The sequence below is a fragment of the Macrobrachium nipponense genome, chromosome 13 (genome assembly GCF_015104395.2).
Source record: "Macrobrachium nipponense isolate FS-2020 chromosome 13, ASM1510439v2, whole genome shotgun sequence".
In the NCBI taxonomy this organism is placed as follows: domain Eukaryota; kingdom Metazoa; phylum Arthropoda; class Malacostraca; order Decapoda; family Palaemonidae; genus Macrobrachium; species Macrobrachium nipponense.
This window is the reverse complement of record NC_087206.1, coordinates 13163343-13185842: the sequence shown is the minus strand read 5'-3', so window position 1 is coordinate 13185842 and position 22500 is coordinate 13163343. Positions and strand designations below refer to the sequence as shown.

Here is a 22500-nt window from a genome sequence, read left to right as displayed (position 1 = left end):
GTACACACAACAATAAACTGCAGGACTCTGCTGGAAGCTCCATTGATTTCCAAGTGACATAAAGCTCAGTGGTTTCCAAAGGCCCAGTAAGGGTTTCAGGAGAAGAAGAAGAAGAAGAAGAAGAAGAAGAAGAAGAAGAAGGAAAAAAGAGAGAGGCCATAAAGCTCGTTTTCATTAAGATCGAGCGCAGCCCGATCGACCATGCGGTCACGTCAAACCCCTCCCTTTTCGGCAAGGGATTCATGAGCCGGAAGCGATGGCGCTGCGGTCCAATATTTGGCAATTTTATGACGACATCCGTAACCCAATCCCGATTATCTCCACGCCAATTCCCTCGTTTATTTCGCTAAGTTCATGGAGCCTTTGGCGCAAGAATGGGTCTCTCTCTCTCTCTCTCTCTCTCTCTCTCTCTCTCTCTTCGATCTTTTACGTAGCGGAAAGAATGCTGGGAAGACAGGCGGAAGAAAGACGCTTGTACGTTGAACGAATGAAAGGCACTCGTATTTTTTTTTTTTTTTTTTTTTTTTTTGCAAAAGAAAGACGCTTGTGTGTCAGGCAATGAAGAATTGTTGTGTGTCTGGTGATAGGAAGACGCCCGCAGACTATACCTTGAACGTAAGGAGAGTACAAGGAGTTACAAGGATTAAGATGTTAGTCTATCCGGGGAGACATCGTGTGCTCACTTATCTGTAAGAGCAGGTTTTACTGTTCATTCACAGTGTCCTCCTAATGATTTTGTCTAGCTTTCTTTGCAGCTCTTCCAACTGTTGCTGTTTACAACTTCGGGTGGCAGTTTATTCCATGTGTCACATATCTTGTATGTGAAGAAGTTCTCACAATGGGATGTGTTGTATCTATTCAGCTCTAGTTTCCGTCCATTATTTCTTGTCTGGTTTTCGTTTAACCTAACAGGTTACGGTCTATCTACTTTTGTTACGTCTTTCAGTATTTTGAAATATACAACTATGAAGAAACAAAGTTTATGCCATGAAAATGATACTTAAGCATTAAAAAAAAAAAACGCAAAGCTTTCGAGATATGAATTATTATGAAAATTCAGTAATAATTCAATTAGTTGGCATTAAAAAAAACATACACACACAACCCCAATTACCGTCATACTAGCACCTGAGACAGAGAAGCTCCGCTTTCATAATGAGCACCTACCTGCCAGCTTATGACAGCTAATGAGAGTAGAGCACTATACGTGTCTGAACATTAAAAAAAATATATCTAAATGAAATTTAATTACGCTCCGTGCCGCACGTTCTCAAAATTCTGTCCCTACTTTTATTTCGTAGGTATCAAAAAAAAAAAAAAAGACACACACACGTCGTAGGCTCGCTATACCCAGCGTTAAAGGACGGCAGTTAGAAAGGGTACCTCCGCTTTAAGAACGAACATATTAAAGCTTAACATTTCTCAGGTGCTTAGAAAATACAACAGTTTCAGGAAATGCGCAACTGGGAACGAATTTTTTTTTTTTTTTTTATCGGCACAGCGAAAATGTTGTGGCTTACGTTTGGAGAACTAAATTTACTGATGAGATTTGGATACCTAAATTTATTGTTAAGTTTATTGTTTTAGAACTTTTATTTTTATTATTTATAATAAGCTTATATTCGAACGCTTTATTTATACCATGCAGGAAAATATTCCAGTGGACTTTGGTCCGGATTTAAAAACAGTAACTTATTTCCAGAAATGTTTATAAGTCAAAATTTAAAATTTCCCTTTTAGGACATTTTCACTGACTTGCAAAAGTAACCAAGAACGACTTTGTAGCACTCACAAGACAGATTAAGTAATCAGTAACACAATACATAACATACAAAGAATAACAAATAAATACACTGTAAGGTGCTTTGCTGTTTGCATTTTCTCCTTTTACCATTGCTTTTGCCTAGCTTCTCTCTCTCTCTCCTCTCTCTCTCTCTCTCTCTCTCTCTCTCTCTCCGTCAACAAAACAATTGTAACAATACTACTTAACATTTCTTCTCGGTTTTCCACGTGTTCGCACCGAATCATGGACATCCAATCTCAAGTCGACATCAAGTCTTTTACGCTAAAATACTATTTCAAGACGTTGAATTCGCAAGCCAATTGGCTGCGCGGTCAAATCTTATAAAAGTGGATTGGTAGACCTCTAAAAATCAACCCCTCCCTGAGTTTTACAAGCTACCTTTTCTTTTTTCCTCTTATACGTTGTAGCTGATCACGTTACATTGTTTTTAGGAAGGAAGAGTTGCGTTGTCATAGATTAACAAGAAAATCTAACAAACGTATTACAATCTGGTGTGTAGGTGCTCGGAATTTATTTTGAAATTTTCTCGTTATTCCAGAGAGAGAGAGAGAGAGAGAGAGAGAGAGAGAGAGAGAGGGGCCGAGATCGAGGCGAGAGAGAGAGAGAGAGAGAGAGAGAGAGAGAGAGTAAATTTCACAAGATTTACATTCACAATAAAAAGTAAATATCCAACGGCTACAGCAAGAGATGAAACGCAAGACGACTCTACGAAAGAAAGGCAGTTGAATACCGAAATCGAAAAGCAAAATATATTCCATAAATAATAATAGATTTCCCAAACGGTTTTCTTCCTGCAATTTAAAGGTGATGATCGTAGCGGAGGATAAAAATTCCCGATAAGAGAGAGAGACAGGACCAAGAATTCACTCCGAGGTTACGGTCGCCAAAAGCGGCAGCAGATTGATGACCCCTGCGGGAGACTAAATCAGGCAAATGCCGCTACATAATAGCAGGAAGTGTGCCGGGAGCAGAAGCAGGCACTTGCACAAGATAAATGAAATATGTCTTCTCATTTATCAGTAAATGAGGCTGCTGCTCTTCCAGTCTGGGAGAACAGACTTGGTTCATTAGTAAAGGAAGGCCGTTTTGTCATTCTAAGGCATAATTTAAGTCCAGAAATATACGTGGCTTTACAAGATGTTAGAATATTGGGTGAGGCTGATTAACCAGACTTTTCCCTAGTCATTTGATTTAAGTGTTCCTGCCCAGCTAGTATATGTATAAAATGAATATCTAGTAATACCCAGCTAGTATATGTATAAAATGAATATCTTGTAATACCCAGCTAGTATATGTATAAAATGAATATCTAGTAATTGGCTGTATGCCCCAGTGGCTCTCCAACATCCAGCTCTTTTGACGTCTAACTTTGTCATGCAAAGAGCCACCTCCAAAGAGCTGCCTGATCCCTCCAAAAAGAAAATGGCTCTATATGGTAACAGAGATAAGTGAAAGTCTCCCTTTTCACGTCAGCAGTACGTAACCGAATAACAAATTCATAGGATAAAACCTCGCGGGAAGTCACGCTTACTCAAGCCGCCTCAAGCTTTAAACCCATTTCCCTATACTATATTCCTTTTGATGGAAGACAGAATAGAAAAAGATTAAAAATAACCATCAATGTAGCGAGGCCTTTTCAGACGCACCCTACCATTAAGTCACCAATAAAACTATTTCTATAGGGAACCCTGGATGCTAGGGGGGCCAATTCGAAGTCCCCTCTTTGTTTGCCAGTAAAACATCCTGCCCAGAGCGTTTATGGGTTCCGTTTACATGCGTTCACTCGTCAGCAGACACTGAGTCTGCTGAAGAAGAAAGTTGCGTCATGCCATTTCACCGTCTTCTATGACTGCGGCTGGCAATGGGGGTGTGTGTGTGTGTGTGTGTGTGTGTGTGTGTGTGTGTGTGTGTGTGTTTTGTTTACGTTTTCTCAGCCCAGCTCTGCTGCGGCACCGGGTAGCCAGATAAATGTTCACAGAGGCGTTATATATCAGCCCGGGCCACGGAAAATCCTGTGTTACGAAATGATTCTTTGGGGAACACATTACTTGCACCTCCTACTGGCATTTACACGCCTGTGATGGCTAACTATCCCCCCTTCTCACTTTACGAGGTCTTTTCCTGTGGTTTTCTCGCCCCCTCCTCACTCCCTTTCTCTCTCACTCTCACTCTCACACACACACACAAAAACACAAATACACTTTCTTTTTCTACCATCTCTGTGTGTTTATTGCACGTTATTCGTAATATCCTTATACTTTTGTACTCGATTTATATTTCATCACAACGAACGACGAAAGAAAGTGACCTCTTTTGAAGATACAGGGTGTCCATAAAATCCTAGCACCATTAAAGTATTTATTGCTTGTAATGGTACTGGGACTTTATGGACACCCTGTACCGTATTTGTTGTTCCAGTTTTAGAAGATTGTTGTACATCTGCCAGGCCGGAGAGTTGACACTTAGTAAATATTCTACTCTGCAATAAGCTTTACGATGTATTTACTTGCGGATAAACGAGACTCTCAGGCCAGGGGAAACGTATCAAAGTGAAACCATTTTCCGAGAGACCGAAATTCCCTACGACCGAAAAGAAGAAGGACTCCACAGATGTCAATACTATATAGCCTACCCTAGAAGAGATCAGTCATTTTCCTTTGATCTGGTTTCTCTTAATTTTACAGGAGAAAAATCGTCCTTACGCAGTCTAGTATTAAGAAAATTCACAGCTCTTCAGGTTATTCTCAATTTTTCTTATTTATGAGAACTTCCTTTGAGGTTTTACAGTCTCTTTGTCATTTTCTTCAAGTTTTTCATCAAATGCACTAAGCCTTATATGACAGAATACTGAGAGTAGCTCTGTTAATTTAAACAGAATATAATTGTAATAAAAGCCCAAAATGTAGCTGAAACTATTACAAACAAATTTTACATATACTGTTTTTCTTCATTACGCATTTTTTTTTTTTTACAGCAATAATAAAATCCGTATACTAGCCCACGGGACTTTATTCCCATCCGTCACGGAAATGAATACTCTTTGGGCAAACTATCACACGTAACAAGGTACTTTCTTCCTTATGCTACAAGCCCACTGGACTCAAACCACCAAAGCAACACACCAAAGTTGGGATCTTTCGCCCCCTGCCACCTCATATCTATAAACAGTGAATTTGCCGCTTCCATTTTAATGACGCCTTGTAAGAGCTGGGGGTGATGGTTGAGAAGGGGGGGAGGGGGGGGGGGGGGGGGGAACAGGCAGACTTTGGGGTCAGGTGATGATTAAACACTACGCCAGATACGATGTGTTGAAAATGGCTGATATATAGATATATATATAGATGTATATATATATATTTATGTGTGTGTGTGTGTGTGTGTGTGCGCGCGGGCGTGCGTCATTAATGGCCACAATGCCTTCTTAATTTCTCTAATTCTTCGCGCTTTTTGGATACGCTTGTCACTATGAAGCCTTGTATCCAATTGTATGAAATATGAACAAATTATGATATGTATCTATGTATGTATATGTATATGTACTGCAGTCAATTTGTGTAATCGTTAATACCGTATCAAAAAGCGATTAAACAATAAAATGCATAATTACCCCACTGTTGTGAGAGATATATTACACATAAAATTATTATTGCACTTTTATCACATAATACATATACATTTTCATACTCAATTTCATGTAGATAAAATGTATTGACATGTATGTACCTGAGTAATGTTCATCTAATTATTTTCAAATAGCAATTTTCATTCTAACTCCATGCTTTATTATAAATCGTCTATTATTATCATTAATGCTACGAAGAGGATTGATAGGTCCCATAATGAGCCGATATTTGTTTTTCATCAGTAAAATTCGAAGAAATGCAATTTTAATAACGTGTTCTTTGGACACGAATATTTTGCTGAATACCTTTTTGACACGATACCCTAAATTTCCTGACTTGAATCTCTCTCTCTCTCTCTCTCTCTCTCTCTCTCTCTCTCTCTCTCGTTTCCGCCCCACAATAATCCTTTGAATGCTAACGCCCTTCAGTCAAAACCAAAGAAGGAGAAGCTTCAGGAAGCAGCGATACACGACTCTATACAAACACCTGAGAACGAGGCGATGCTTTCCAGCTCACGATGACAGGAGGATGGCTTCCTTCCTGCCTTCATTCCTTCCTTTCCCTGGCTCCGATCCTCTTTACCGAGGCGCTATTTCGGAGTCGCTTTTATCTGGCAACAATGCTTCAAAAGAGTGAAAGGATTCTCCTCTTTGAAGAAGAAGAAGAAGAAAAAGCAAAAGAAGAAGAAGAAGGACAGAGATGGATAGGGATAGAGCTAAATAGCAGAGAGAGAGAGAGAGAGACAAAATTGAAGTGTGTGTGTCTGTGTGTGTGTGTGTGTGTGTGAGAGAGAGAGAGAGAGAGAGAGAGAGAGAGAGAGAGAGAATGGCTTAGCAGTAGCCTTGGTCATACTTCGGACAATAATGATATAATAGCAATAATTTGCATGCAATAAACATTTTATTTGACTGGTGTTATACATCAATGAAAGGCAAAGAAAGATTGGCATGATTTCTAATGAGAGAGAGAGAGAGAGAGAGAGAGAGAGAGAGGAGGGGGTGGGGAGGAGGCGGTTGTCAAATATCTTCCAAAATTCTCCCTGATTTTCTTCCTACCTCACTACTTACACAGAACACAAATCGTGAAAAATTGCGTGACTGAAGCTCCTCGGAGTCCAGTGAGTAATCACAGTTAATGTAGCTGTAACTTTTGATGGTACGAAACAACCCTTTAAAGAATCCGTACGTAAATAAAATATTTTTCTTATTCGGGAGCAGAACTTAAAGGGAGTAAGTATGAAAGTAGGAAATTGTATTCAAGTAGAATGCCTATGGAATTATATAAATAAGACTTCAAACAACAGTTATTTGGTACTAAATTTATATGTTTTTTTGATAGTAATAATGAGTATACTTTCTTGCTATCTGAAAATGCCTAGTTTAATGGATGGTTCGTTGAACCACATGCTCGCACGTTGCCAAGGCAAGATACCAGATCTTGACAACGGAAGGGAAGAGGTCACTGAAGAGTTTTTTGGGGGATTCCACGAATAACTTATTTTTAATGAAGGTGATCTTGAGTAGTCAGGTCGTAAACAAAAGCCATTGCGATGTAAACATTAGTTAAATTCCCGAAACAAAACCACCTCCTGTGACAGAGCAAAGAAGGATGAGAGGTTGAATGGTTTATTTAAAAAAAAATAAATCCTTCATCAACGAGGACGACTGAAAATAAGAGTATATTAATGGCTCAAAGATAAATTATGAAAACATACAAGAAGAGAAATAAAACAGTGCTCAGTTTTTACGACCTTTGAAATTCATAGACGTTGTCTGAGTGAGTGAAGAAAATATATACATAATAACGTACAGTGTGTTTATAGCTGTTGTTGCTATATAACACGGCCTCTCTCTCTCTCTCTCTCTCTCTCTCTCTCTCTCTCTCTCTCTCTCTCTTCTCTCTCTCTCTCTATTATATATATATATATAATATATATATATATAGATATATAGATATATATATGTATATCATATATAAATTATATATTTTTATATATATAATATTCTATATATATATAATATATATATATATATAGTAGGGAATCTATATATTAAATAATTTTTATATATATGTGTGTGTGTGTGTGTATATAACATAATTATATCTGTTTATGTGTGTATTTATATTAATACATTCATACAAACATTCAAGAGCATGTACATTTATTTACTACAAAACACGAGATGTTTCCAAACATCGCACATGTGCGTCAGGTACACACACACACACTTCTCCACGCCGCCCCCCCCCCCGCCCCGCACCCCCTCTCCCCTCCCCCCCTCTGTGGAACCAGACACGAAAATACCCGGCAGAAACGCAACTCGAACGGAAGGCGCTATCATAAATACTCCGCACCTTGGCGAGGGTCTCCGTCGTTGAATTAAGCATGCAGCTGATGCTTCTTAGCATTATAATAGAATCGATTGGTGGGGAGTGGGCCTCACCCACTTAGGCAAGGAGAGAGAGAGAGAGAGAGAGAGAGAGAGAGAGAGAGAGAGGTGGGGGAAGGAATTACATACATACACACTCACTCAGAGAGAGAGAGAGAGAGAGAGAGAGAGAAAAGAGCGAGCTTTTGGGAACATGAATAGCCAGGCCCTTAATCTAATGTAACCAGCCAACCATTGAACAAAAGGCTTTAAGGGAAAAGAAAGACGAGGCATTTTGGCCCACGTAAGGAGAGGAGGAGGAGGAGGAGGGAAATTAAAGGTAAATGGTAGTGAGAAAAAAAAAAGAATAAAGTAGGGTAAAGATTAGGTAGAGGAAACTTCGACAAAAATAGAACGCGTGGTTTAATACAGAGAAGGTAAGAGGAGACGAAACCATATTAATTTGTGCATTTCTATCTATAGATCAGTCTACCATAATAAAAGAGGGAATCACGGAGGATTTTAAGATTTAAAAAAAAATTAATATATAACTATCTATCTATCTATCTATCTATATGGAAAAAGTGAGGGTGGGGCGGTGAAAGGTGAGGCTAGTGGAAGTGTGTACGATTAAAAAAAGAAATATTTAACCATCTATCTATCCGTCTATCTATGAATAGAAGAGAGAGATTTGAGAGGAGGGGGGGGGGGGGTTAAAAGGTGATTTCGGTGAGTAGGTGAGTGTGGTTAAGGCGACGGTAAACTATAGACACTAAACATGGCAAGGCGCCGAATATTCCAGATACCCTGGCTGTAAAAATGTCCCTGTATTACTATAAAAAAAAAAAAGTTTATCATCGTTCGTGCGTTGATAACTACACACGACATGCGTCAAGTATCCCCCCATCCCCTCCCCCCCCCCCCCCCCCCCAACCCCCCTTTGGTTAATGGCCCCAGCCAATGTCGAAATTTCAGGCTCGTAAAAACGAGTACGAAAACTTCAGCTGCTGTAGTCGACGTAGACGTGAAATAAATGATAACGCGAGTGTTTGTGACGGAAGGATAATTCTCCTGTTTACTGCTCCTCTTTCCTTTGCTTTACTCTTCTTTGGTGTGAGTAAGTTGACTTTACGGATATAATAATAATAATAATAATAATAATAATAATAATAATAATAATAATAATAATAATAATAATAATCATATTACTGTTTCAACGGCATTAATTTATATAAAAATAAACGACTGCAATCTTTATATGTCCTTAGTCCTTAGGAAACATGGTATACCACCTACATGCTGATCAGAAACAGACAATAAGAAGAATTGAGAAGATTTTCTCTACAAATAAAATGCCGTTGAAACAGCTATAATATTCAATGCTACTGCCCTCAGAGAAGGCCTCCTTCATAATAATAATAATAATAATAACATAATAATAATAATAATAATAATAACAATAATAATAATAATAATAATAATAATAATAATAATAATAATAATAATAATAATAATAATCCCGCTTTTAAGGTGTTATCTTAAAAAATATATATTTTAAGTTTGAAAACTTTAAAACTGAACGATCATGATTCTCACTAAAAAAGAAAAAAATAAGTAGGAGATGAGAGAGAGAGAGAGATGGACCGGAGAGAGGAGACGAGAGATGAGAGAGATGGGATAAAATAGATGCGTGTGAAAGCTTACGTTGATGCAAACAAAGATTTGTACGGGGAATAGGAGCAAGAATACCTCAAATTAGATTACAATAAGTGATTAAAGGAGATTTGATCAATACCCATATAAATACGAATCGTGTTGATGAAAAACTGTAAGGGAGATGTTGATCTACATCGATTATTACTTAACAAGGAATTACATTTCGAATCTGACTGAAAACGAATAGATTTAATGGGAACAAAGGATTGGAAAACCCCCCCCCCCCAAAAAAAAAGTATCGTTTAGAATAAAAAGAAAGCAAAAAAGCGTCACAATACATTTCGAAAGTTTATACAAGAAGAGGAATAATTACGCCACTAAATCTCCGTTTCCAATAAACTGTTTAAAAGGCGTGTAAAACAAAGAATGACCGCCGTATTTAATTATTTACGAGGGAGCACACACTCATACACGCACATTCACACAAACACAGACACAAACACACATACATTCATTTCGCAAAGACAACAAACCCGCATGAAATGCGAGAGCAACAGATTCCATGTGCCATGCAAACTCACAATTCGTCCCGACTCCCAGCAAATAATATCGCCGGATTTTATGGTGTTCCTGCAATACAGCCAATCGTTTAGGAATGTGACGTGGAGCAAACCTCATGACTCAAATTGTGCACGGGGAGGGTTATAGTGTTGTGTTGTTGGGGGGGGGGGGGAATGGTAAATGAGTGGACGGGGGAAGGGTAGGGGGGGAGGGGGGGGGGTTAGACAGGCCGTTAAGGACAACCCAGCTCATGGGACGGCAAAGGGCTTGAACGCCGGTAATTTGAGTTTTATAGACACGCCATTTCGATAAGAAACGTTAGCCGAGGGAGTCGTGAGTCTTCGCTCCCTCCTCCTCCTCCTCCTCCTCCTCCTCTTTCTTTTTATGTCCCCATGTCTGTCATCCTGAAATGTTTCTGTAATATCTCTAAATTTCCTGAGTTCTGGGGACTTTTTTTTTTTTAAGAAAGAAGGTTGGGATCCTGAATTTTACAGCTTATATTTACAGATGAGGTTTCTACACCTATGTTCATTTTCACACCAGCTTCGACCCCCTGCAGTTGATCATCTACCCGTATAGAATATATTTAATGCGAAGGCAATGATACTAACTCGCCAGTCCTGAAAGAGACCTCATGAAAATGAAGAAATAAGAAGTAGGTTTAACAAAGGGGAATGCTAAAAGAACCCATTCCTTCAAAGATGGAAGATTATGGAAAATTCCAAAACACAGAGGTCTTGGAGAAAGCTATTAAACACAGCAAATGGAGTATTGCTGATTCCCTCAAACTGTTAACATACCCTAGCCTTATGTCAACATAGGTCTTCACTGCTGCAGCAACTGGTAACGTAAGCGAAGCCAGACTCAGTACTTTGTACTTTGGAAAAATTCTTTTTCTCCCAAAGGGCCGAGAAAAATTTCTTAACCTCGAAAATAAGAAGCAAGTTAAAAAAAATGCAGTGAGGAATCACGTAAAATGTTCAATTTGCAATGGATTAAAAAAGAAAATACAGGCCAAGTTAAAGAAATACCTACTTCTTTACAACTATTTGAAAATGGGTGTAAGAAACATTCTCCAGTTAGAGGTTTACTTTTACGATTTGCAAATCAAAAGTAATTGAAAAGTTTGGAAAGAGAGTTAAGAAGACCCTGCTTAATCAAAGAAAGAAGAATATATATATATATATATATATATATATATATATATATATATATATATATATATATATGTAGTAAAGGAATATTGATTTATTGAATGTAAAATTGCAGAAAAGGTTGAAAATTGATATTTGCATAGAAAAAAAGTGTGTACACTAGACAACAGATGCAGTAGCGCTTGGCGTAGGCGGTAGTCGCCAAGGATAATGTACCGAACAATGATATTTGGTCCATGGATGTCTAGCGTGAGTCTGGTATATAAAGGCCCAAAACGACGATTTTCGTTGGAGCTGAAACAAACAAGTGATTATAATAGTGTATCAAGTTTTGAGGAATATATGGTAATGTATTGTTTATCCATTTGGACGTTTTCTTGTGTGATGTAACGTTGGTTGCCACCAGTGTTGCCGTTTTGCTGTTTTCTAGTCATATCTGGCAAGAAGTGTGGCTTTCTAGATGCCAGTTTGTCGCCATATGGACACAGCATAGACACATTCTACAGATATTCCTCAAAAATTCCACATGCCTTGTCAAGGTGCATTCCCTATGTAAATGTCATACTGTATATTCTTAGTACATTAGTATCCATAATGCTTGCACTCAAAATGAAAAATTTTGTTATATAAAGTTACGTATCACAGAAATGCTGACTCATGGAGGATGAAGATATAATAGTTATAATAAAATGTTCATATATACCTTATTTTTTATTATCCTCCTCTTCAAAGAAAAAAATATTTAAAGATTTGGTATTGCTTAATGCATCCTAAATCTGTAAGTGAAATAGTACAACTTGATGATATAACTTAACCAAGTCATCGAAGTCACTTGAAGACACACTTGTCTTCCATCCAGAGGCTCTTTGAAACCGCTTCAAGATTTTGCTGAAACCAAAATACAACGCTACTCGTGTGTAAGGTTAGTTCTAGCCTAAGTGTTTTTTTTTTTTTTTTTTTTACTGAAAATGAATATATGATAAATATGTAAAAAAATAACTCATTTCGTTGATATAAATACCTATGTAGATCCATTTTCCTCGTATTGCGTCGTCTGCAAATCATTGAAGCTTTCTATTAAATCAGAATCAAGAATGTTCTAGTTTGTTGAAAGAGAAAGAGAGAGAAGTAATAAAGCTTATTCGGATTTTCTTGGAAACCAATATCTAATAACAGGTTGGCATGGCAGCTAAAAGGAAACTTCTGGACGAATGGCTGACCAAAGAGGAATTCAAACCCTGGCTAGCTCGAGTTGAAGATGACGAAACTAAAGCTAAATGCAGTACTTGTCACAAGGAATTTAATGCTGACTTAACAACTATCAAGCGACATAAGGCAATGTATATTCCAAAAATCGTACTGGTTTACAAAATCCATAAAATTAAAATATGATGCACAAATTTTGTGCAGTTTGTATGCATTCTTGAGGGAGGTTGCAATATAATCTTGGTATTTATTATTGCTGTTATTTCTTGGATTTTATACACAATGTTTGTTATTACCGATTTTTACCTCATCCATATTGATGTTTTATGATTTTCATTAATAGCGCACACAGGTTCATGCTGCAAATGAAGAAGCTCTTACACAACGGAGAGAGCAGATGGAGCAAGAGGACAATGGAGTTCCTTTACAGCATGGCAGGGACAGTGTTGCTTTAGCAATGATTTTGATGGTATGCTTCATCTGGTGAACATAATTTGCCATTCACAATCGTCGACCACATGGTAAATCTATGCAATGGCTATGTTTCCTGACTCCGACATGCTCAAGCAATGTGCATGAAAAAAACAAAATGCACAGAGTTAACAAAAGCGCTAGGTATGTGTATGACAATGACTTGGCCAGTAGACTAAGAGAAAAAAACAAATTTCTCCCTTATTCATTGATGAAAGTACTGACGTTAGCACGACGAAATGTCTGACAATAGTTGTCAAATTTTTTGACAAAGACATGAAAAGTTTCAAGACAGGCACTCTGCAACTCATCAATAGTATGACGAAAATGGACGTAAATGGTAGGATCAACAGGGGAGAACTTGTTTAGATTGATCATGAATACCTTGCAGTCCTATAATATACCTTTAGAAAATTTTGTTGGCTTCGCTGCTGATGGAGCAGCGAATATTATGGGAGGTAACAATTCAATTAGCAGTAGGTTAAGGGAGGAATTTCCAGGGATAGCTATTTTCAAATGTATTTGTCATAGTGTTCATTTATGTGCATCAGAAGCAGTCAAATATTTACCAAGGCATTGCGAAGATCTCGTAAGAAATATTTATACACACTTTGCCCATAGTGCAAAACGGAAGCATGAACTGAAACTTGCCCAAACATTTCTTGACCTAAAGCCACACAAAATTTTACACCATGTGCTACACGATGGTTATCGCTGCACGCAGCAGTTGAACGTGTAGTCGAACAATGGAGTGCTTTGAAGCTCTATTTTTCTAAAATTGAGGCGCAGGAAAGACTAAAATCAGTTGAATTCATTGTTCAAAATTTAAGGGATCCATCCGTCTTTCTATACCTAAACTTTTTAAATTTCATTCTTCCTAAATTTAACAGACTCAATCTTATGTTTCAGCAAGACGCTCCAACCATTCATTTGCTTCATGAACATATTATTCAGCTTTACAAGACTCTATTAAGATATTTTTGCCGCAGTGATGTTGTGGACAAGGTCGACCTTGTAGCCTTCGATCCAAGTTTAGCTGTAAATCACATGCCACTTCAGCAGATATATTTGGGATCAGAGGTTCATGGTCTTCTGCAAATGGATGAGTATAAGCAGGATAAGGTAATGGTAGACGATGTACGCTCTAGATGTAGGAAATTTTTCATAAGGATGTGTCAGCAACTTAAGAAAAGATTTGACCTCAACAACAATTTATGGCATATGGCATCCTTCTTGCACCCAAAAAAGGTGTTGCAAAGTAAGACGAGGAGCTGTCTTCCTACTCTGCGTGACTTTTGCATATCTGTACCTCGTATATATGGGGGGGGATTTGCAGGCTCTTGATAATGAGTGGCGGAATTTAGATACCACCGACATCCCAGAAGATATTAAAGATTGCACTATAACTGACTTCTACATAAAGCTTGGTAGCATAATAGATAACGAGGGTATGTATGTGTTTCATAATTTTTCACAATTTGCACTCCAGGTCTTGGCTTTACCGACTACAAACACAGCTGCAGAGAAATTTTTTTGATAAATTGAATTTAATCAAGAGTCACCAGGAACAGGTTGTTGATACCAGCTCTCCAAGCAGTAACCGTTGTGTCTGAGGGTGTGAAGGACAATGATTGTTGTTATAGATTTAAACCTACCCCTGCAATGTTTGACATCCTTGCAAACATTAAATGATAATATGGTGTATATATATATATATATATATATATATATATATATATATATATATATATATATATATATATGTTTTATTGCCTTCAACATATTTTGTAATTGAATTGATCATATTGTGTCTGCTTTTGTATTTATGTTGGAATATATTTTATAATAACTTTTGGTCTTTCCATATCTCTCTCCCAAACTACATAACAATAACTTTTTTGTAATTAGAATGAATCTTCACATATGTTGAAGACATATCTTTATGTAATAAACTATAGGTAATCATCTGTCAATACTGATTTACCACTAATAGTGAAATCGACTCCATAAATTCATTAAGTTATAAAATCTTCAGTATGAGAGTGAAAGATTAACAAAAAACATATGTGTATTTTTTTCATCTTGTGATAGTAGCCCCATAATTTTCTTTGAGTATTACTCTAAACCAATAAAGAAAAACGTTTCCCACAGGCAGAAATAAAAAACTTGGTGAGTTAGTATTTGTTCCTTAAGCGACCATTCCTCACTCTGTGTGGAATTTGCGGCAACACTGGTTGCCACTAACTTTTTGATGTTACAGTGAATTATATGTGTTGATGTAAAGCTTTGTGACGGGGTTGGGTATTATACTGTAAAATGCAGTGATTAGTGATGGAGTAGTCTTGAATGAAGTGCTGTATGGCGCAGTCTTTGCTTTTGTGCAATGTGTCCGTAATTTGTTTAATGTTCTGTGTGACTTTAATTTCCTTACTAATTGTTATTAAAGTACATTTTAAGTTATAGTGGGTTGTCACTGTTTCCTGATATATTCTCATGCGTAAATCCTTACGTAGAGAGAGGATTTTTTTTATGTTACATGGGGGCCTGTCAAACGAAACCCGAACGTATCCCTACTCAGTTTTTGCTCATTCTATCGAACGAAACTCAAACATATCCATACTCATTGTTTACTCATTCTATCGAACGAAACCCGAAACGTATCCTTATTAATTGTTGCTTTCTTCATGTCGAACGTATTCGACCATAACTTGACGTATCCCTACTGTTAATTGCTTTTCAGTACTTCCATGTACTTTAGAGAGGGGGGAGAGTTGGTGATAGTGTTGTGCTATATTTGTCTTGCTGTGTTATTTTGAGCAGGTTATTAAAGATGTTTGATTTGAAGATTTCATACGTAGTCCTAGTGGTGAAAAGTTAGAAGGTAAAACTAAAACAATAGACTGGATTGTTCTAGCTAGGTACTATAATGTAGAAGTATCAGAATCTGCAAGGAAGCAAGAAATCTCAAATAAAGTAAGTGAGGCGCTAATGACTTTAGGCATTTTGTCTGATAAGGAAGGGTTGTTACTAATGAGTTGGGAAGAGGAAGAAACTGATAGCCAGCAAAGCGCTAGTGAAAATAATACAGAGGGTAGTGCAAGTGAAGAGGAAGGTGTCAAAGCCGTACGTGAAAAAACCAAGTCACGCAGGGTTAAACCAAAAAAACAAAAGTCCAAACTTTTTTATGAAGGGATGAGTGTTGAGCAGATGCAGATTCATTTGCAAATAGTTAGATTAGAGAATGAGAAAGCTGTTGAACTAAAGAAGTTACAAAATGAGAGAGCTGAAAAGGTTAGGAAGATTGAGGCTGAGCAAAAAGAAGATAGAAGCTGAGAAAGAGGTTGAGCAAAAGAGGATAGAGCTAGAGATGAAGAACTTGAAGTAGAAGAAAAGTCCTAGAGAAATACCAAAATCTTTTAGAATAGACAATGCAGTAAAAAGTGTACCAATTTTTGTTGAAAATGAAGTGGATGCATTTTTTTTACAATTTGAGAGTGGCAGAAACAGCGTGAATGGCCGAGAACGTCATGGAGCACGTTGGTTCAAACCTCCTTTCGAGGAAAGGCTAGGGAAGTATTTGCTGCCTTATCTTTAGATGATTCTAAGGATTATGAGTGGGTTTAAATCCGAAGTTTTGAAAGCTTATGAATGGGTGCCAGAGAGGTATAGAGAGAAGTTCAAAGCGTGGTATAAAAAGAGACAGTCGTACTCATATGGAGTATGCACGGGAACAACGCCTGTGGTGGTATGATAGGTGGATGAATGCCCGAGAAGTTTAATGGTGATTTCGGTAAACTTCAGGAAACTTATCTTGCTTGAGCAGTTCAAGGATGGTATTAATCCACTTATTAAAACATATTTGGATGAACGTGATGTAGATAATGTGGATGAAGCCACTAGATTGTCTGATAATTATGCATTGACCCATAAGCTATATAATACTGATGTCACTCCTAAAATTGGAAGAAGCAGAGTTTGGGAAGAGCAGCAAAATTACAAGGCACAAGGTAAGACTACGAGTTCACGGTATCATCTCGTGGAGTCTATAATAATCCTTTAATAGAGGTGGTAGCGGGGGCAAGTCGATATAATTCTGGTCCTAGTGTTAGTGCTGGACAAGCAGGATACAGTGTAAATGATCAGTTTACACCTAGTTACCAAAATATAGGCGAAAATTTTAGAGATTTTGTATGTTTCAGTTGTGGCAAACCAGGAACATCAGTAGGAGTTGTCCACATCGCACAATAAACCGTCCAATTCAAGTGGTAAATAAAGTTAAAGATAAACCTGTACATTTTAAGGATGATCATAAAACCTGAAAATACCATTGCATTGTTGAATCAACCACAAGCATGTGGTGACAGAGATCCTTGTTTGCTTCTCCCTTAGGCCAGGTAAGAGGTATTGAACGATAGCATCGACAGTAATAATATATGTGATGTTGATGGAATATAGGTTACAAAATAGGTAACAATGATGTTCAAAATGTTAGTAATGTTGGTTGTATTGAGAATATTGTAAAAGGAAATGGAGTGAGATTACCTGAAGAGAAGTCCACATCCAAAGGTACTGAATTGTATGACCCTTTTATGGGAGATGGTGGTTACACCTCCTTGTGTTGAAAAAGGAAAGTAAGGTGGTTAAGAGATACCGGAGCGGTACAGTCTGTAATGATAAGAAATAGTATGACCAGTGGAAGGATACTGGAGAGTATGTACTTCTGCGTGGTTTGGACCTGAATTTTCAGCTCCATTAGTAGAAGTAAGGTTAGAAACTCCGTTAATTTCGGGATAGTTAAAATTGCTTTGGTGAGAGAAATCCCAGTGTCAGGAGTAGAGTTAATTCTTGGAAATGATGTATGTGGGAGACAAAGTTTTTGGTAGCAGTAATCCAATTTTTGACAGATAAACCCTTTAATTCTTCATTTATTACAGAAGTTGAATGTACATTTCCAAACTTATTTCCTGCTTGTGCAGTACTACAAGAAGTAGAGTGCCGAAGGAAAGGTAAATGATGACGACGGTTTGGATTTACAAAACTTGTTTAAAGATAGTCCGGAAAACACTACAAGTAAGTAAAGTCAGTACTCCTTTGCGAATGCTGAAAGTTAATAAAAGGAAGATTTGTTTAAATCTCAAATTGAAGATGATAATTTGAAGGTAATAAGAGATAATGCCCTTGTTGATATAAATATCGAGAAGGAAGGCAAGTGTTACTTTTTAAATTTTGGATGGAATCCTAATGAGGAAGTTCACGAGTAGAAATGTTAATGATGTTGTAGAACAAGTGGTTATTCAAGTAGTTATAGGAATTTTGTTTCTAGGTATTGCTCATGACTGTAGTTATTCTGGTCATTTAGGTATAAACAAAACTTATGATAAATTATTAAGGCTATTTTTTTGGGCCTAAGATGCGGAAACCCAAGATTGTAGTGAATATGTAAAATATTGTGATTTATGTCAAAAAGTAGGTAAAGCTCAACATGACCCTAAGGTGATGCCATTGCAAACCCATTGAAGTTCCAGGAGAACCCTTTGAGAAACTGGTTTTTGATGGTTGGATTGTGTAGGGACCTCTGCCTAGGTCTAGCAAAGGTAACGAGTATTTGCTGACAATTATGTGTAGTGCTACCAGATTTCCAGAGGCTATTCCTTTAAGAACAGTGAGTGCTGATAAGATAATTGAAGCGCTTAACAAGTTCTTCTCGCTGGTAGGTTTGCCAAAAGAAGTTCAAACCGACCAAGGAACCAACTTTACGTCTAGAAAGTTTACATCATTTTTAGCCTGTCAGAATATTAAGCATTGTTTATCGTCTCCTTATCACCCACAGAGCCAAGGAGTGGTCGAACGATTTCATCGAACCTCAAAAACCATGCTTCGCAACGTACTGTTGTGAAAATGAAAAGGTAATGGGATGTCTACATACCATGTTGCTATTGCCGTTCGTGATAGCGTACATTCATCGTTGGGTTATTCTCCTTTTCAGTTAGTATATGTCCATAAGGTAAGGTCACCCATGGAGGTGATAAAGAATCAGTTGATTTCAGATGAGAAGGATTCTAGCCACGTTCACAAATGAAGAAGAATAAAAGAAAATATGGAAATAGACACATGAGAATCTTAAAGTAGTACAAGAAGAGATGAAAATGAAAATTACGACAAAAAGGCTGCAAAAACGTGAACTCGACATAGGAGATAAGGTTCTAGTGTATCTCCCCGCCCTACAGCTGGTAAGGTTTTTAACCAGAAGTATATATAGGACCTTGCACGGTGAAGGAAAAAGTAAGTGATGTTAATTATCGAATTCAATTTCCTACAGGACGGAGGTAAAGAATTAAAACTTTCCATATTAACAAATTAAATAAGTAAAACGAATCCAGTGGAGTGTTGTCAATTGCAAAAGAGGATGATGAAAAAGACGTTGAAGAAGAAATTGAACTTAGATTAAAAAACAGATTATTTGAGTGATGATGAAAAAATTTAGGAAGTTATGTATTCATTTATCTGATGAACAGCAGCATGATTTTAAAGTGCTAATTCAAAAACTTTTCAGATCTATTTCAGACCATCCTAAAAGGATATAAAAGCGAGAGTACAACATAAAATCAGGTTGAGAGAAGAGACTCCAATAAGTCAGCGTCCATACAGAATGTCGCCGAGGCAACAACAAAACAGTTAAAGACCGAAGTTGCTTATTTACTGAAACCCGGACTAGCAGAGGAAAGCCTAGTGAATGGGCTAGCCCATGTATTCTAGTCGACAAACCTGACGGAAGTGCAAGAATGTGTACAGACTATCGAAAGGTAAATAATGTAACTATAAAAGATTCATATCCTATGCCCAGAGTAGAAGATATAATTGATAATGTAGCAAAGTTTCCTTTTTAAGTAAAATTGATTTATTGAAAGGATACTATCAAATTGAGTTAGACAAAAAACAGCAGGGATATTGCTGCATTTGTTACACCCATGGACTTTATAATTATAAGGTAATGCATTTGGTTTATGTAATGCACCTCTGACATTCCAACGTCAGATGAATTATATCTTGAAGGATCTCGAAGGTGTATTTGTTTATTTGGATGACATTATCATAGTTTGGAGAAACCTGGGAAGATCACATTAAAAAAGTATATGATGTTTTTAAGAGGTTATTAGAATTCAATGTTACGATAAACCTTTCCAAATGTGAATTTGGTAAAACTACTGTTCAATATTTAGGACATTGAAATAGGAAGTGGCCAAGTGAAACCTGTTGATTGTCATATTGAGGTCATAAAGATTTGACCCTCCCTACATCTAAAGACGTGGAGTGATGAAATTTTTGTTTTTGGGAACAGTGGGGTATTACAGAAAATTTTGTAAGAACTTTTCAGATGTAGCCTACCCATTAACAGAGTTGCTGAAAAAGGATGTGAAGTTTGTGTGGTCAAAGGAATGTGACGATGCCTTTAATAAACTTAAGCTCATGTTAATGTCTAAGCCAGTCCTGAAATCCCAGACTTTAATCTACCATTAAAGTTACAGGTAGACTCCAGTGAAGTAGGAGCTGGCAGTGTATTATTACAGGAACATAATGGTGTTTTACACCCTGTATCTTACTTTTCAAAGAAATATAATAGCCACCAGTTAAATTACAGTATTGTTGAAAAAGAAGCTTTAAGTTTAATTTTGAGTTTAATGCACTTTGAGATATACTTGCTTAACAGTAACTTTGAAAGATAGACGTATATACTGATAATAACCCTTTAACCTTTATTAATAAATGTAAGCACAACAATAAGAGAATTTTAAGATGGTCTTAATTTTGCAACCATTCAAACTAAATATTCACCATATAGCAGGCAAAGAAAATGTCATTGCAGATTCTCTCTCTAGATCTGTTGATTATTTAAAGGAAAAGTGCATGTTACCAACGACGTGGCAGTCTCCGACAGTTGCTAAATGGAAGTAGCTATGTTTAAGACTGTAAGAGTGAAAATTCAGAATGGACTGAGGAGAGAGCCGCTGAGTTAAAAGGGGGGGAATGTAAAGGAATATTGATTTATTGAATGTAAAATGCAGAAAGGTGAAAAATTGATATTTGCATAGAAAAAAAAGTGTACACTAGACAACAGATGGCAGTAGCGCTTGGCGTGGCGGTAGGCGGTAGTCGCCAAGGATAATGTACCGAAACAATGATATTTGGTCATGGATGTCTAGCGTGAGTCTGGTATATAAAGGCCCAAAACGACGATTTTCGTTGGAGCTGAAACAAACAAGTGATTATAATAGTGTATCAAGTTTTGAGGATATATGGTAATGTATTGTTTATCCATTTGGACGTTTTCTTGTGTGATGTAACGTTGGTTGCCACTAACTTTTTGATGTTACAGTGAATTATATGTTGTGTTGATGTAAAGCTTTGTGACTTGGGTATTATACTGTAAAAATGCAGTGATTAGTGATGAGTAGTCTTGATGAAGTGCTGTATGGCGAGTCTTGCTTTTGTGCAATGCGTCGTAATTTGTTTAATGTTCTGTTGTGACTTTAATTTCCTTACTAATTGTTATTAAAGTACATTTTAAGTTATAGTGGGTTGTCACTGTTTCCTGATATATTCTCCTCGTAAATCCTTACCGTAGAGAGAAATTATTTTTTTTTTTTTATGTTACAATATATATATATATAGTAACACTTTAAAGGATCTGGTACAATAAGCAAGAAAATGGTTGCCAAGAAACAGGTATTCCCTCTGATCTAATGAAACACGCCCGGATAATACAATGGTCTTGGAAAATATTCCTCTGAACTTTTTTAAGTGTTGTATAAAACAAAATGCTGAATACAATAACTGAATAGACAGAATGGGAATGCCTCTGGAAAAGTTACTCAAGGAACCGAGTCACGCTAAAAGAGTTTTATATCTAATTGAAGTTTCATAGTCATGTTCAGTAAATTTTTCACTGTAATACAATCCACATATAATTAAGGATCTATGAAACAACACACTGATAAAACGTTTAGAACTGAAACTGAGTAATAATTTACATTTAGTTAAAGGAATTCAAAATATTTCGCCGTTTAGGACTGAGTCATAATTTATATTCAGTTAAAGGAATTCGAAATATTTCGCCGTTTAGGACTGAGTCATAATTTATATTCAGTTATAGGAATGCAAAATATTTCCCAAGATATCAGTTTTTATTCAGTGCCTAAAAGGCATGCAATGAATGGGGTATATATATATATATATATATATATATATATATATATATATATATATATATATATATATATATGTGTGGTGTGTGTGTGCGTGTGTATATACTATACATACATATATATATATATATATATATATATATATATATCTATATATATATATATACATATATATATATATATATATATATATATATATATATATATATCTATATATATATATATGATATATATTATATAAACACGAATATGAAGCCGAATAATCCTTTTACATACCAAAATTATAAATGTTCAGTCGTCCACAGTTTAATAGATTTTATTGAAGTTTATGAATTTCATCTTTTCTGCAACACAGGTCACTTGCATTTCCAGAACAAAGTCCTCCCTACCCTTTAACGTGCCAGTCAGTGTTCCTGACACCTGAGGCTAAGAATAGAAGTCAGCCGTCAGGTG

General features: G+C 36.7%; 1 protein-coding gene and 1 pseudogene across 2 annotated transcripts in view; one reads left to right on the top strand and one right to left on the bottom strand.

Moving 5' to 3' along the window:
• The window catches only part of LOC135225653 (caskin-1-like), a 1822025-nt gene that overhangs the window by 1086283 nt on the left and 713242 nt on the right, over window positions 1–22500 (bottom strand). The gene's annotated exons all lie outside the window — the stretch shown is intronic.
• Window positions 12840–14356, top strand: LOC135225429 (uncharacterized; annotated as a pseudogene).